Source organism: Lactuca saligna, chromosome 7, assembly GCF_052625555.1.
Source record: "Lactuca saligna cultivar CGN05327 chromosome 7, ASM5262555v1, whole genome shotgun sequence".
Lineage (NCBI taxonomy): Eukaryota > Viridiplantae > Streptophyta > Magnoliopsida > Asterales > Asteraceae > Lactuca > Lactuca saligna.
In genome coordinates this window covers 138,711,639-138,730,302 of record NC_136423.1, presented here as the reverse complement: position 1 = coordinate 138,730,302, position 18,664 = coordinate 138,711,639, and positions in this window count along the sequence as shown.

The following is an 18,664-nucleotide window of genomic DNA, read 5'->3' as shown; positions in this document are numbered from 1 at the left end:
AAGTATTTACGAAGAGAAAAAGAAATGTTCATACTTCTTGGTGGCAAAGATGAGTTAAGCATGAGTATTTACAGTGATGAAATATTTGAAACGGATAAAGATTACTTTTTCACACAAGCCAGCTGGGTATTTCTATTGAATAATAGAGCCATGATTTGGAAGCATTCCAACCAGAAAATGGAGGCCGATTCTACTTGTGAATCAGAGTACATCACATCAAGTGAGGCAATTAAGGAGGTGACATGGCTTAAAAATTTCATTGATGATATCGAAATCCTTCCATCAATCTAAGAACTCGTATAAATTTTGTGCGACAAATAAGGTGTGGTTGCTTTAACTAAAGAACCAAAGGATCATGGGATGTTTTGGCACAATATGATAAAATACCGTTACGTCCTTCATAAAGTTGAAGATAGAGAACTCATGGTGAATGAAGTATCACCAGAGGATAATCTGTTTGATCCTTTTACAAAGGCGTTAAACAAGGCCAAGTACATCGATCATGCTAGGAGAATAGGTTTAAGATATAAAGTTAGTCTTACTAGTTAGTTGATAGGTTAAAACAATATAACAATATAGATTGTTACTGTTATTATTATTGGTGATTAAATAATAAAGATTTATTTATGATTATGTGTAGTACATTCATCAAATATTTATTCTTGTGTTTCATTTTGCATGTGTACTTCCTAAATATTGATTTATTTAAAACACTACATTCAGTCAAACTTGTATGTAGTATGTGACAATTCAAGACTATCGTGGATTTTTAGTAGATTGTCTATGGTGATTGGACATAGCATAAACTAATTGCTATACTCATGAGTGCTTAAATAAGGATTTTATGTATTGGTTAACCTGTTCTTAAAGATTACTTCATGGATTCAATCACGAGTAATTATAAGACGATAATATCTTCTATTCTTCAAGCGTATATACATAAGTTGTATTTTGCAAGTATATTGTGCATTGGTATTACGTAAACACATCTATAGCTTGATGTTATAAAACATAGTTCCATGTGTGGAATATTGCTTAAAGGTTATAACTATGTAATCAAAGTTTATTATTTTGTTTTTCCTATTAAAGGAAAAGCGATATCTTTTTGGGCCCCTTGGTGATTTGATGTTGACGTTATAGTGTTTGGCCTAACCTTAACTAAATTGATGTGACCAATTTGTAGTCTAACAAGGTCATCATAAATCGAAAATTAAGAAACATAATCTTTGGCTATGAGATTGATTTATATCAATTTCTTGTGTCTATACAATATCTTGTAGAACAATGTAATAGTTGGTCACTTATCTTAGGGCCAATGTTTGATTTATATCAGAGTTCGACAGTGGCTTTGGAAAGCACACTTTGATGGTTATTCAGAGACTATACTTTCAATTATAGTTAACAACTTGTCCAAGTGGGAAACTATTGGATTACGTTGTCTAAGGTCTTAACTAAATTAGTATAATCTTTTAAATTAAAGTAAAGTCCTTTTTGGGAACTATAAATAGCTATGAATGATATTAGAAAATAAAAAGAAATGATTTATTAATTTATTATATTATTAATAAATAATTAGAAATTGATTAGAATTGACCGGATTAATTAAAAATTAATTTTTTATTAATTATAATTAATTAATAGTATAAGGGTTGAATTATAATTGTTCAATAGTTGAGTAAATGACGCATTTCTAGAACCCTCCTAAGGTGGACGGTTTTAAGAGTGGTCGAAAAGGGTTTTAGAAGCCTTCTTTTGCTGATAAAGATATCTAACTAATTCTGAATATTTTAATATTCAAATTAGGGTTTATCCCAGACACCTGCTAGCTATAAATATGGACATATCCCTAGTTAAATTCATCCACACTCCTTCACAAGGCAAGAGACAAATTTTCTCCTCCCTCCTCTCTTTTCTAATTCATCCTAGGGTTTGTAGGGTTTGGGTTTAAGCCATTAGAGACATACATATTTTTGGTTCTAGCTTTCTAAAGAAGATATGGGGACTCAAGAGTGCTACATACGATTGTAACACTTAAGTTATGTAATTTAATCTAATAATTTTGATCTGAGCTAGGATTTATGATAGTTTCAATAGTATGTTGCTATAATGAGAAAAGATATAGATCTCTAGGTTGCATGTCCCTATAATTAGATTTTATGATGTTTTAGTTGAGCAATAAATTATTTTGTAACCTAGAAAACCCATTTAGTATATGTTTTAATTAAAGTCGATGATGAAGTTGAATTTACATGGTTATTATATTCGTTCTCGAGAATTGAGTCAATACGGTTATAACAGTTATTAATTCATTTGGAACTACTAAGCTTACATTTAAAAATATTTATGATTTGAAAATATTTATGATTTAATCCAAGAATAGGAAAGATATTACATGTTGGAACTACAAAGAGAATGGACACTTCAAATTTTAGTGCCCGAACCTACAAGAGATAAATACAAGATAAAGGTAAAATTTTCAAGAGAACATTGAAGACACATTCATCTGTCGCATAGTGCGCCAAATGAATCTTGATTTATGGATGGCGATGCTTCGTTCCATCCTAGTATGTGATTTAGAACTTTAGGATTTACAATACAAGAGTTTGATTAGTGGATTACAAAAGTATATAGATATCACTAATGTTGGGGATGTTGTCCATAGGATGTTATTTAGGATGAGTTAGACATTAAAAAACCAATTATATTCCATACCTAAAGATAATGCTAGTACAGATGAGACAATTGGATATCATAAAGAATATAGATGTCAGTATAGAAGGTGAAAAAGTCGATTTAGGTTATTACTTATAAAAATTAAGGAGGATGATACATGGTTGAGGATATGACACAAAGATATAATACAATGAAAGGGGTCTATGCACGTCAAATCCATGGCACCATAGACTTGAACATATTAGTTAAAATGGATTTCTATGAATAACATGCTTATGGAAAACTAAAAAATGTCGCCTTTGAAAAATAGGAATGTCCCAAGGCTAGAAAGTTGCAGCTAGTGCTTACATATGTTTATAAGCCTGAATCATCTTCTTCAAATGTTTCAATTCTAATAATAGAGAAAGAGAGAGAGAGAGAGAGAGAGAGAGAGAGAGAGAGAGAGAAAAAAAACTAATAAAAATAATCAGTTTACTGATTATGATGCTGAGAAGCTCCACCGATGAAGCTGAAAGATCCACTGAGACACATAAACAAAGATATCGGAGATGTAGTGAGAAGCTGAAAGATCCACTGAGACACATAAACAAAGCTGTGAATGTTGCTGCTTGATTCATGAATGACCGGAGGCACGCAGTAAGCTAGCTGCAACCCGACTTCTCCTTTGTCTTTCGTTCTTTCCGGTGTGTGTGACGTAGGAAACGCCATTACTGTCATGATGGCCTCGAATGCCATTGCAGTTCACTTCGGCGCCATCCGTCACCGAGTGGGTGGCTGAGAGTGGAGGTTTCACGTCATGCTTTACGTGTGTTGCTGCCAGAGCCCATGAAGAATGTGGTCACAGGTGAGGCAAACCACCATGGTGGCTGCTGTTTTCTGCTACCCATTGCCGCCATCAGCCTCCATAGGAGGTTCTATGTGTGTGTTTTAATGGTGAATGGTATATCTGTTTTCTGGGTCAAAAGTGAAGAAGATCACCACCACCACCTTGAGATGGTGGTTGTCGTCGTGAGTCGTCGTTGACCACCACCGCTCAAGGTAGCAGTGGGTGGTGCTCGACATAGTGAAACCCTAATCAGACCAATAGCTTGATCTTGGACTTCGTTGGCTTTTGATTGTATTGAAAACCATAAATAGGGTTTAGAAAACCCTAATTTGGGGAATGTTGGTTTGGATTGCCAGGACCCACGTTTGGACCGTTGGATTGGGAATTTTGATTTACGCCTGACCACATGGTATTATTTGGTCCTAGTGGAGTGATGGACTTAATGGATTAAGTCATTAATGGGTTAAGTAAGAACACTTAACCCTAATTGTAATTTCATGTAAGAAACCCTAATTTTGGTTGGGCCTTGAGTTGGGCCTTTCTATTGGGTTTTGTGGGTCGGGCTATTGACAGGCCATCCAAGAACAAGTATATGGACTAGAACAATTGGATTGGGGTTTATGATAAGGCCCATTAGAAATGTTTTGTCCCAATTTGGTAAAGTGGGCCATACATGGGCCATAATTAGCCTATCAATAGGGTTTAGAAAACCCTAATTTTGGGAATGTTGGTTTGGATTGCCAGGACCCACGTTTGGACCGTTGGATTGGGAATTTTGATTTACGCCTGACCACATGGTATTATTTGGTCCTAGTGGAGTGATGGACTTAATGGATTAAGTCATTAATGGGTTAATTAAGAACACTTAACCCTAATTTTCATTTCATGTAAGAAACCCTAATTTTGGTTGGGCCTTGACTTGGGCCTTTTTGTTGGGTTTTGTGGGTCGGGCTATTGATAGGCCATCCAAGAACAAGTATATGGACTAGAACATTTGGATTGGGGTTTATGATAAGGCCCATTAGAAAGGTTTTGTCCCAATTTGGTAAATTAGGCCATAGATGGGCCATAATTAGCCTTGATGATTATGAGATATTGGACCATCAAAATGCCAAGTCCTTGGACTAGAATAAATGGTTGGGCCATAAGGTAAGATCGTGTAGAGGTTTGGGCCTAATATGGAAAATTGGGCCATATGTTAGGCCATGGTTGAGTAATTGAATTTTGGACTTTCAGAGTATGAGTTGGGCTTTGGACTTGCACCAAGCCATGTTAGGGGTAAAACGGTTCTTTTAGCCCAAGTGTGTATTTATGGTGATGTATTGAAACCCAAATGGTTAATTGGGTTTTGTTTTAACGATTGACAGTTTGGGGACTTGTCAACCAGCAGCTAGAGAATTAGCCACGGGACTTCAGCAGTGCGAGGTGAGTTTCCTCCTGGTTTGAATGGGTCGAAGGAACCAATGTCAATCTGTGTAGTTTGTATGTTCTTGATAGGAACACAGAGTGTGGGCGAGGCACGTATCTCATTATTACCTAAGTATAGATATTAGTCAGATTGTTGGATTTTTGTACTTGTGTCTGTATGATACTTGTATGTGTTGTTAGCAATGTGAGTGTGGACAAGGCCTATATGTCATTATTTGCTGAGTGTGAGTGGGGCCCGAATCTCATAGCATTATTTGAGTGTGTATATAGGACTAAATTGGTAGATTATGGTTATACTTGTTATCTGCGTGATACTTGTATGTATGTTTACTTAGCAGAGTGTGGGTGGGGGCCCGTATCTCCCGAATAGGAGAGCGTTCGCGAGACCCATACCTCCTAGCCAGCTGAGTGTGGGCAAGGCCCGTATCTCCTAGTTAGCATAATGTGGGCGAGGCCCGTATCTATCAAGTAGAAGATTGTGGATGAGGCTCATGTCTCTCAGATAGTTGAGTGTGGGTGAGGCCCGTATCTCCTAGTTCGCAGAGTGTGGACAAGGCATGTATCTCTGAGATAGTTGAGTGTGGGTGAGGCTTGTATCTCATAGTTAGCCGAGTGTGGGCGGGGGACCATACGTCCTTGAGTTTGGGCAAGGCCCGTATCTCCTACTTGTATGTTATATGATATGTGTATGGTATGTGGTAGTTCGGGAAGACTCACTAAGCTTCGTGCTTACAGTTTTTAGTTTTGGTTTCAGGTACTTCCAGTATCAAGGGAAAGAGCTTTGGATAATTGTCGTGCACACACCATTTGTTCAGCATGGGATGTTTAGACTCTGATATTTTGACACATGATTTTGATATAGTATTTTGTTATGATGATTTGAGATACATGAATTATGATCTTTATTGTTATGTTTGATGAGTTATGGTTTTCTTAAATGATTTTAAAACGAAATATTTGGACCTTAATTTTGGAATGTTTCAGATACCTCATCTTAATGAAGTTACATAAATAATGAAAAGAACATTAAAAAGGGTAAAAGATTATGAGACTTCATATAGGTTTTCTAATATTATTTTGGCGGATTTCTTAAGTATATTATATTATCTAATAAATTATGGGCCATTAGTTCCTATTAGGTTCAAATTTTCAAAGGAAAGTGTAACTTCCAAAGCTAGTAGAATCATACAGGATAGTTAAACTTAATTTGAGGCAAAAATAATGCAGATTTAGAAACACAAATTGTTATAAGATCTACTATAGAGAGAAGACTTCTATTTTGATATTACTCATCACTTAATTAATTGGTAGGTATAGAGAATGTTGAGCTAGAATCTTTTCTAGATGCTTTAAATATGAAAGATTTCTTAGATTGGAAAAAAGTTAGAGAATGACATGATTCTATTAAAAGCTATAATATTTGGTATGTGTGTGTGTGTATATATATATATATATATATATATATATATATATATATATATTATCAGACCTAATATCACATACAATCAAAGAAATTGAAACTACCTACATTTATTTAATTAGACTCTAAAGCCTGCCTAAACATTGTATTTGGAAATGCCCCTTCTAGATACCATTTTGAAATCTGCTTCCACAATTCCAAATAAGAAAACCAGCCTTTTAGAAATCAACTTCTAGAGTCAATTCAGTTTGTAATTTTTTTAGAGCAGCCATGTAGAGTGTTCTTATGAGAAAGATTCAGTTAATTGATCTTATGGAATATTATGACATCCCCAAATTTTCAAGTTCCGAAAAGCCCTTTTTATTTATGCTTATTTTAAATCAAATTGATATTGAATGTGGAATTGATCACGTAAGAATTATATCTAGAGAAATGCTTTTCATCGATTATTAAATTCTTGGGATGTCAAGCATTAACGTAATCGGTATAGGCCTTACATTAACTTATTGTACTAAGGCCTAAACTCCTCGAATCTCTTAGTGGATTGTATCTTCACAACGCTACCTGTGATACAAAGAAACTCAGTGGGTCAGACTTAGGAGCCTGGTGAGCACATAGGCTTTTCAACCTACAATATTGAATTCTATAATTTTAACGATAAACAGTTAATCTCGATTACCCATTCCTGGTATTCTTTCTCTTTAACCCTATGATTCTAAACTTAAAAGTGTTGGATATGGTGTCTAAGTCCATAACTGTACTTGGTATGTACTTGACCTGGTTTAGCATGGTTCATTTGGGTTTCATTTCACCGGAACAATTTTTAATGATGGACTTTTGAGAAGAGGACATTTATGATTTATTAATATACTATAATTTCTAATATATTAATATGAAATCATATTATTAGCATTGGTCAAGAATTAATTTGGAATTAATTTAGTGATCAAAAGGAGACTAATTAAATATGGATTCTTATAGAATGGGCCAAAGGTTATTTAGGATGGGCTAAACCATTATGGAAGTCCATGGATAGTCCATGGAGGTTTTTACCCATGAATCATAAGTAATGTGAAAGGTCATGGGCATTAGGGTTTACATGGAGGTAACCCTAATCATGCCACACTATATAACGATTCCTCTAGCTACTAAATTCGGCACTAGTGTGTGTCCGTGTGTGAAGAGCATAACCGATTTTTGTGTGAAAAGATACTCTCTCTCAAGTCTTCTAATTCTTGGTGGTGATTTGTGGTTCCATTTGATGCATTCACATTATTGGTGCTAGGCTCTTAAAGCTATAAGTAACAAGCTACAAGAAAGGTATGTCGTCTAACTAGTTTTATCATACAAGTATCAAAGTTTTGTATGCTAATTAGGGTAATGCTTTGGAAAATCAAATTTGCATGTATAATTAGAGAAAAAATAGATCCAAAGCATTTAGGGTTGTATGTGCACCTTAAGGTTGTTAGAGTGTTCAAAACCCATCAGTGGTATCAAAGCCTAGGTCTGTTTTCTATTATATTGTTGTTGGAATATGATTTTTCAAAGAAGAAAATGTTGTCTAACAACACAATTCGGCAAGTGCATGAATCAACTAGACAAGTTGATGCATTTTGCCTTGGACTCGACGAGTCCAATAGTGGGCTCGATGAGTTTGATGAGCAGACAGCAGGTTTTTGGCTTTTTTTTTGCCAGAAGTGGATTAGGATCATTACCAAAAACTATTTTGAATCATTAAATCTTTTTTTATGATATGGTAATGAGCATCCTAATCTAATTAGAAAGTAATTTTCATAATTTCAAGATTTGTATTAGTTAATACGATTATGCTAATTTCTTGAAGATTGATGATATGAATTATCTTGTTCTTATGAGTTAAATTAGATCATGCATGAATTATTTATTTATTGTATTAATGATCTAAATGGTTTTAATGGACTCCATAACTTGTCCTCAAGTTATGGAAAAGCAAAAGTCTTTTCTTTAAAAGAGTCATTAAACTCATAGGTTATAAAAAAAAAAGAGTCTCATTTTTAAAAGGCCATTAAACTTATATGTTATAGAGATAAAAAGTTTTGAAGAGTTTCAAATCTTGCACTCAAGTTTTGCAATTTCTAAAGTCAAACACATGAATACTTTAATTCTAAACCCTATAATTTTAAAAGTTTAAAATTCAACCATTATAGTTTTATAATATTACCGTTAGTAGGCCTTATTCACAAAGTCAATCTATAAGGGGGGGTATAAGGTTACTGCTTATAAAATGGCAGTTTAATGGGTGTCCATTCTCACCCACCGCTTCCTTGATTGGTGGAGGATTGTTAGCCGAATGGGTAGGATAGGACACTAATTCACATTAAGTATAATCATAATTATAAAGTAACTAAATTTTTTATAAATTCCTTATCTTAGTTTCTTTAGGAAAATGTGAAATTGATGCTAACCCATGAACTTACACTTTGCACCTTACCAAGTCGTTAGTGGAGCGTGTGTGGTTAACTGGCACACTAACATGGACTAGTAAGGGTGGAAAAAGGTGGCTTAATGTTTGTTATAGATCGATGGAGCGTGTGTGGTTAATCGGCACATCGATTAGGTGATAACTGACATTAAGAGTACCAATTATATTTACGTGGTTATTCACACATTGTTTGTGATCCTTGGTATCACAGTGACAAACTTGAGGGGAATAATCGAGATTTAAACATGCCATTAAAAAGTTCAATGATTCTCAAAAGAATCTAGGAATTTCAATTCATCTAAAACCTAATAATCAATTTCGTTTTTCATGGTGGAAATTGGTAAATCATCATTTACCTACCTTCAAATACTTTGCAACTTGGATTACGACATCCCTCTTTCAAATTGTAAAATATCATGCTGGGTCCTAGCCTTAATATTTCATTTTGGTGTTATATTAAGGACTCTTATCTAATCTAAAAATTTTATTTCTTTTTCAGATGTCTTCCAACAATGCTTCTAGCTCAAACCCTACTGACTCATTCTCTCTCTTGAACCTTTGTGGGAGAGTCATCTTCGATGGTACTAATTTCAATGATTGGATTATGAACATCAGGATGGTCACTCGCTATGAGGACAAGGAATATGTCCTAGACAAGGAGCTTAAGGTCATTGATGAGTCTTCTGCTACTCCTGAGGAGATTGTTGAGTACACTATCCATGAAAAGGATGCCACTAAGGTGACTTGTATCATGCTGGCAACTATGACAGCAGAACTCCAAAAATCCTATGAGGATTCCTACCCTTATGAGATGCACCAAGACCTTATGGAAAGATGCCTTCAGAGTGCTCGTTAAGAGAGGTATGAAATCAGCACCTCCATGATAACAACTAAAATGAAGGAAGGAGAGTCCATCACGGCCCACTTGCATAAAATGTAAAGGGTTGTGGACAGTCTGCTGAAGTTGAATGTAAACTTTTATGAGGAACTGGCCATAGATATTATTCTACATTCTCTTCCTCCCTGTTATGATTAGTTTCGTATGATTTATGATAAGAACAAGGAGGAGGTCACCCTCAGCAAGCTTCAAGGACTTTTGAGGACTGCTGAAAGTAGTCTCAAAGATAAAAATGTTGTTATCACTCCTACTACTGCCCCAGTTCTAGAAACGGGGCAAGGCAAAGGGAAGAAAAAGAAGACCCCTACCAAGGATCACAAGGGAAAGTCTCTTGATGGGTCCTCTTCTATTAGAACTAAAGTTAGTTCTACTACTCCCTCCACCAATCCAAAAGAAGCAAAGTGCTTCTATTTTCATGAAAATGGGAACTCGAAGCGAAGCTGCCCCAAGTACTTGTAGGATGTTAAAGATGGGAAAGTAATAACCACCCATACTGGTATTTACACTATATTGTCTAATAACTCATCACATACTAATTCTTGGGTCCTTGATACAGGTTGTGAAATTCACATTTGCTCTGATTTGCAGGGACTAAAAAGAAGTAAGGCTGTGGAGCACAGGAAGATAAACTTAAGCATGAGGAATAGGAAAGTTTCACCTGTCACCAAGATAGGAGTCTATTATTTATTGTTTAGTAGTGGGTTAATATTAGATTTGAATAATTTCTATTACTCGTTTGAAATGGCAAGAAATGTTATTTCCTTTCATGGTTTCTAAACAAGGTTGCTATCATTGTTTTTATAATGATCTATTTTATTTTAAAGAATTCCATTGTAATGGTGTATATGAAACTATGTTGGTTGTAGACAACTTCGGAAATAATGTATTGCATATTGATTCTTCCACTAGTTTGGATAAAACATCCTTGTGGCATTGTTGTCTTGGACATGTCAACAAGAAGCCCATAGGCCAACTCCAAAAGGATGGACTCTTGGAATCTTTTAACTTAAAGTCATATAATAGTTGTGAGTCTTGTTTTCTTGGAAAGATGACTAAGACACCCTTCACTGGTACTTGTGAAAGGGGTGAAGGTTGTTGGACCACATACACACAGATGTGTGTGGACCCTTCAAAACCACCACAAAGGATGCTAGTCGCTTCTATGTGACTTTTACTAATGATTCCATCAGATATGGCTATATCTACTTAATCAAGTATAAGTCAGAAACCTTTGAAAAGTTCAAAGAGTTTAAGCATGAAGTGGAAAATCGGTTGAGCAGGAAGATAAAGATGTTCTGATTCAATCGGGGTGGAGAGTATCTTAGTATCGACTTACTTGACTATCTTAAGGAATGTGGAATTGTTTCACAATTGACACCTCCTAGGACACAACAGCTTAATGGTGTGGTTGAGAGGAACAATCAAACCTTGTTGGATATTGTTCATTCCATGATGAGTCGAGCTTCGTTACCTATCTCATTTTGGGGGTATGCCTTAGGGATTGCCGCCCATATCCTTAATCTAGTCCCAACTAAGAAGGTTGCCAAAATTGTTGGATTTGGTGTCTAAGCCCATAACTATAACCGGTATGTACTTGACCCGATAGTAGCATGGTCCTTTTGGGTTGCCTTCACCAGTGCAATTTGATAGGATGGTTTTATGAGAATAAGGTTATTTACGATTTATTAACATATTATAAGTATAATACATTAATATGGTTATTTACTTACTATTGTCTAAGAATTAATTTGGAATTAATTTTGTGGTAAAAAGACACTAATTAAATATGGAGGAATTTATTATGTAAATCAATGATACTTATAGTGTGGGCTAAGTGATCCATGATTATGTAAGTGGGCTAAAACAATAATATAACCCATGGATAGTCCATGAAGGTTAAACCCATGGATCATAGGAATATGGAAAGTCATGGATCATTAGGGTTTACAAAGTGTAACCCTAGCACTTGCCACAACTATAAATAGACCCCTCCAAGCACCAAAATCGGTTGCACCTTCAAAAGAGACAAGTATCTTATTCTATTAGAACCACCTCTCTCATATTTGTATTTGTGAACCATTAGAGGCATCACACTTGAGGTGCTCAAGCTTTTAGAGGTCAACAACTCTACCATACTCAAGAGGTATGTATCCAAACTATGTTTTGAATATATACAACTTCAATTGTATTCTAGATAGGGTGAATGATTTGAAAAAAGAAAATGTATGTATAATTACAGAAAACATAGATCCAAAGCATTTAGGGTTGCATGTGCAATTAGGAGGTGTTATAGTGCTCAAAACCCAACACAAACACCTCACGAGATATGGACATGGAAATCTCCCTCGTTATCACACATCAAGGTTTGGGGTTGCGAGGCTTCCGTGAGACACAAGACTCATGACAAACTCGAACCTCGTAGTGAGCGGTGTATTTTCATCGGCTACCCATAGAAATCCTTTGGCTATCTCTTCTATAGACCGAGTGATAATGTTGTCTTCATTGCGAGGAGAGGAGTCTTTCTTGAGAGAGAATTGATAGGCCAAGAAAAGTGGGAGGCAAATTAACCTTGAAGAACTTCAAGATTTAAGCGGTGAAGGACCCTCAAACACTAGCGGTCAACCTGAGGAGGAAACTCATGTTGAACCAATTGATGAATATGTACCTCTGAGGCGTTCCACTAGAGTTAGAAATACACTTGAGTTTTATGGTTTCCATATTACTACAGAAGGTGATACATTTATCAGTGATAGCACACATGTAAATTTGGATGAACCTAAAAGCTACAAGGAAGCTATGGCAAGCCCTGATTCTGCAAATTGGAAAGAGGCTATGTACAAAAAGATTCATTCCATGTATAACAATCAAGTTTGGAACTAGATTCACAATGTACAGGGTCGTAAGATAGTCGGGTGCAAATGGATCTTCAAGAAGAAAACTGACATGGATGGGAAAGTACACACTTATAAGGCGCGACTGGTTGTGAAGGGCTTTACTCAAACTTCGAGGGTTGACTATGATGATACCTTCTCACCAGCAGCAAAGATTAAATCTATTAGGGTTATGATAGCTATAGCTGCATTTCATGACTATGAAATATGGAAAATGGATGTCAAAACCGCTTTCATTAATGGAAAGTTGGCTGAGGATGTTTACATGAGTACCCTAATAGAGTGTCTAAGTTTGAGAAATCCATTTATGGATTGAAACAAGCATCTCGCAGATGGAATCTTTTCTTCGATGAGAAAGTCAAAGAGTTTGGCTTTTCGAGAAGTGAGGATGAGTCATGTGTATATGTCAGAGCTAGTGGGAGTATAGTTAGTTTTTTGGTACTGTATGTGGATGACATACTGCTCATAGGAAATCACATCGCAACCTTGCAGGAGGTGAAATCTTGGCTTGGGAAGTGTTTCTCTATGAAGGACCTTGGAGAAGCTACCTATATCCTAGGGATAAGGATATTAAGAGACAGGAGTAAAAGACTAATTGGACTTAGTAAAAGTATCTACTTGGACAAGATGTTGAAGAGGTTCAACATGCTGAATTCCAAGAAAGGTGACTTACCAATCCAATGCAATGCCAAACTGAGTAAGACTTAGAGTCCGAGTACAGGGGCTAAGATAGCTGAGATGAGTCGATCGACATATGCTTTTGCAATTGGCTTCATCATGTATGCAATGCCTTGTACTCGCCCTGATGTGGCATTTTCTTTGAGCATGGTCAACAGACATCAAGGGAACTCTCGTAAGGCTCATTGGACTGCAGTAAAGAATATTCTCAAGTACCTCCGAAGGACTAAGGTTTGGGTTCTTATCCTCGGTGGGAGTGATGACTTAAGAGTGACAGTGTATAGTGACACCAGCTTTTAGACCGATAGAGATAATTTCCGCTCTTATTCAGGCTGGGTATTTACCTTGAAGGAGGAGCGGTTACTTGGAAAAGTTCTAATCAGGAGACTGTAGCTGATTTAACATGCGAATTAGAGTACATAGCAGCAAGTGAAGCGGCAAAGGAGGCGATATGGCTAAAGAACTTCATCGGAGACCTTGGAGTTGTACCGTCTATAAAGGAGCCTATGGAGATTTTTTATGATAGCAATAGTGTGGTTGCCTTAGCCAAGGAACTAAGGGATCATGGAAGATCTAGGCATATTGATAGAAAATATCGCTTCATAAGACAAGATAAAAGAAGGACTCCTCGTAGCAAAGAGGGTATCACCAGAAGAGAACCTAGTAGATCCCGTCATGAAGGGACCGAGTAGGGTTAAGCATTTGCAGCATACAAGGCACATCAGGCTGAAAGATGATATTAGTTCTAATGATTAGATAACTATTTCTAAAAATTGTAATAGATAAAATTTAATTGGCATTCGATGATTAAATTAAAGCTGTTGTTTATTTTTGAGTAAAGTTACTATCTTGTGTCTATTGTTTACTATTGTTTCAATTTTGCATGTTTTGACTTCCATGATAATAAGGTTATTCAAACTATCCACAGTGGATCATACTTTGGAAGTAGGTATTGAAGCAAGACTGTCATAAATTGGGCTTGTAGATGTTTGAAGTGTTTAGACATAGAAAAAGTTGGTACAACATTCATGAGTGCTCATAAGTTCTGAGTATTGGATTAAACCCACACTCACTTGTATCACTTCATGGAATTTATCTTGAGTGATCGTGAGACGATAATATCATATAAGACTTCAAACCAAGGGATATGAGTTGTTAACTATGACTTGGTTGTGCATTGATAGTATGAAAACGCATCAGTAACTTGATGTTATAAAACGTGCTATTATGTATGATTTGATGAGTAGTTAGTACAATCATATAAGTCAAGGTTTATCTATTCGTGTTAGTCCTCTTAGGATTAAAATAGATATCTTAGGCCCCTCGATGATTTTGATTTGACTTATGTGTTGGGCCCGGTCAGAACTAGATTGATGTTTTCGATTAAGTTCTATGTCAAGCAAATCAAAAATTGGGAAACAAACTGTTGGACATTAAATATGACGTTGCTCCATGTATTTGTCCGAATGATATCTTGAGAACAGAGGATTATATGATCACTTGTCTAAAATGGCGTGTCTTCGTTCGACAAAGTTTTAGGAGCTACGATTGTTGGTCGGTTCTCGAAGTCGTACTTGCAACTATAGTTATTAGACTTATCCAAGTGGGAGACTGTTGGATAAGGTGTCTAAGTCCATAACTATATTTGGTATGTACTTGACCTGATTTAGCATGGTCCATTTGGGTTGTATTTCACTGAAACAACTTGTAAGGATCGATTTTTGAGAAGAGGATATTTATGATTTATTAATATATTATAAGTTCTAATATATTAATATGATATCATATTATTAGCATTGGTCAAGAATTAATTTGAAATTAATTTAGTGATCAAAAGGAGAGTAATTAAATATGAATTATTATAGAATGGGCCAAAGGTTATTTAGAATGGGCTAACCCATTATGGAAGTCCATGGATAGTCCATGGAGGTTTTTACCCATGGATCCTAAGTAATGTGAAAGGTCAAGGGAATTAGGGTTTACATAGATGTAACCCTAATCATGCCACACTATATAAGGACTCCTCTAGCTACTAAAATCGGCACTAGTATGTGTGTGTGTGAAGAGGATAACTGATTTTTGTGTGCAAAGATACTCTCTCTCAAGTCTTCCAATTATTAGTGGTGATTTGTGGTTCCATTTGAGGCATTTACATTATTGGTGCTAGGTTGTTAATGCTCCAAGTAACAAGCTACAAGAAAGGTATGTCATCTAACTAGTTTTATTATACAAGTATCAAAGTTTTGTATGCTAGTTAGGGTAATGCTTTGGAAAATAAAAATTGCATGTATAATTAGAGAAAACATAGATCCAAAACATTTAGGGTTGTATGTGCACCTTAAGGTTGTTAGAATGCTCAAAACCCATCAAAAAGACCTACCCTAAAGATCTCTGTTAGTAGACAATACTACTTCAGGGATTCCATAATAATATTTGTCTATAAGGCAACCCTGAGGGGGATAGAGTACCTAAACGAATAAGTTTCCTTTTCCTGGAGAAGAATGATCGTAACACCTTTAAGTGGAAAACATGCTAGTGTTACACCAGACTACCTAGAATAGTCAATGGGCGTCACCTATACTCTATTAAATGACTAGTTCCAGTAATACCATGTGTGCCCTCTCACCATTATTTTATTTTCCCATAAACTAGTTACTGCCCAACCCATTATTTAATCTTTCCTAAAACCCTTTACTATCCATTAAGAATATAAATAAAATCAAATTATAGCACAAATATCAAGTACACAGATAGCAAGAACGTATTGCATTGGTGATTTGGGCAGAGCCTCACCTAACACCTTGACTTTTCCCCTTGATGTGACCAAGGTATGATTATTACTAAGTCTTAGTCTTATATTCCTTATGACTAATAATACTCTAGATTCATCAACAATCTCAATGTCTACATCAAGATCTATCAAGTAAGGAATAACCAGGTAGGATTATATCATAGGTAGGTTTCTTTTGGTATACAGAGTATAGAGTGTGGAAACTCCACTTTAAACACCTCACTAAATCCAGGCTAGGTGTCATCCCCGTAAGTAGATCAATTAGTATAATGACTGGGAAATCACTAATAAGTCTTAATTATAGGTTCATAATAACGACTACAACTATAATTAAAAGTTACACTTGAATAAAATATGTATAGCTTAACTTACAGAGTATTCTTATGAAAACCAGGGATTATATAGGTAGAATTTTGAACCGAGAGCATCTATTCAGCTGTTATCTGACACCGTAAGGCTTCATCAAAGGGGCCGAAAACTCAGAAGTAAAGGGAAAAAGAGGTATGAAATAAATCCAGAGAATTATGGAAGAAAAGGTGTGAGAAAATGTCAGGTTTTCCGAGGGGTTATATAGGCCTGAAAGGGCTACACACATGTAACATCCCGAAAATCCAAGGTAAAAATTTCATTTTTAAAACAATAATTCATACATCAATTTGTTCCCAAACCATTAAAGTGAAAAATATTATTTAAACATCATAGTAAACATCATCAAGGAGTAATAAACCCTTGGAGATGCTGTGCATGTTGGATTAGTGTCTAAGCCCGTAACCATATTTGGTAAGTACTTGACCCGATTGTGCATGGTCCTTTTGGTTTGCCTTCATCAAAGCAACTTGACTGGAGAAATAATATAGAAAGAGGTTATTATGATTTATTAATATGTTATAATAATAATATATTAAAAGAGAAATCATATTTTTATTATTAATATTGGTCAATAATTAATTGAGAATTAATTTTGTGATCAAGTGTAATTAATTAGACTAGAGGGGCTGAATTGTAATTATGTGATAGTTGCAAAATAGGGCAATGGTTATCTTAGTAGTAGGATGGACGAATTTAAGGGATAGGATATCCTTGAAATCGTCCAAAGGTCCAAGAGATAAGGGTTTTTAAGCCTTATCTTATGGTTGCTTGGTGGGCAAATAACTGGATAAGGATAAGGACTGAAACCCTAATCTCAACCCTATAAAAAGACCCCTAAGGCATAAGAAATCATCTACTTGATTCTTAGAGATCATAGGGCCAATTTCTACCTCCCTCTTCTTTCTCTATAGCCTCTCCAATTGCTTGTGGTGTTTGTGAACCATTAGAGGCACTACACTTGTGGTGCATGCTTTCAAAGACAAGAAGATTCAAGATTTAGGTTGTTATTACAATATAACAAGAGGTATGTATTTGATCCTTTCTTATGGATTTCGAAATTCCTAGAAGCCTTTTAGGGTTTCTTTATGTGTTCATAATGTTGTATATCTTATAGTGAAAACATAGATCCAAGACTAGGGTTTCATGCACACATAGGTTTGTTTGTATAAAACCCATCAGTGGTATCAAAGCCTTTGGTTAACTTGTTTTCAATCAGCATTATACAATTGTATGAACTTAACATATTAGGGTTTATAGCCAATAAACCCTAGGAGGCAATTTTCAAGATTAGGGTTCCTAAACCCTAATTTGCGAAAATTTGAAAGGGTTTTCAAATCCTTTCCTTGAGCCTCAAGATTTCAAAATCTAGGGTTTGCATAACCCCTTGATTTTCGAAATTAGCCTCCTACCCAAGATAAGATCCTAAATTTTAGGGATTTGGATTATCCCATATCTTGTAATTATCCTTTAATTGTTATATATGGTAATTAAAGATTTTGCATTATCCTATCTGTAACAGCCCGGAATTTCCATTTATTTATTTTCGTGTATTTTTGGAGAATTGTGAGTGGACTCGGCGAGTTGGAGCTCAAACTCGCCGAGTAGGATCGCGATTTTGCACGCGGGTTCGCGTCTGGACTCGGCGAGTCCAAGAGTGGACTCGACGAGTCCACGCTGTGTAATGAAACCCTAATTCCCAGGGTTTGAGACCTATTTAAAGGGCCTTATGGCCGTCATTTGTGCTCACCAATCCATAGAGAGAAACCCTAGAGTGCTTGAGCGTTTTGAGAGAGAAAGGAAGCCATTCTTGACCTTTGTGGTGCTGTTTAGCAAGAAGAAGGAGGTCCTAGCCAAGAGGAAGCAAAGGAGGTTGCTATACTGTGGATTTGAAGCTTAGATCATCGCAGTTGAGGTATTATTTCAGCTAATCTTCTGTTTTGAGAAGTATATTTGGATTTAGGGTTTCTTTTGGCCTTTATTGGGTTGATTTGATGCCAAATAGTACCTTTCTAGTGATGAGGCTTTGGATCTGGATCCATTGAGGTCCAGAGAGCCACACTCATCAAGCTTTATGAAGAGCAATGGAGGTTATGACCTTGAGTTGTGGTATTTGGGGCTAAATCATCATATATGGTCTTATAGATGTTGTATGTACATCAAGATAGCAACTTTACGTGATAAATAAGATTGGAAGGACTGGATCTATGAGTTAGTGGAATAGATCTGACC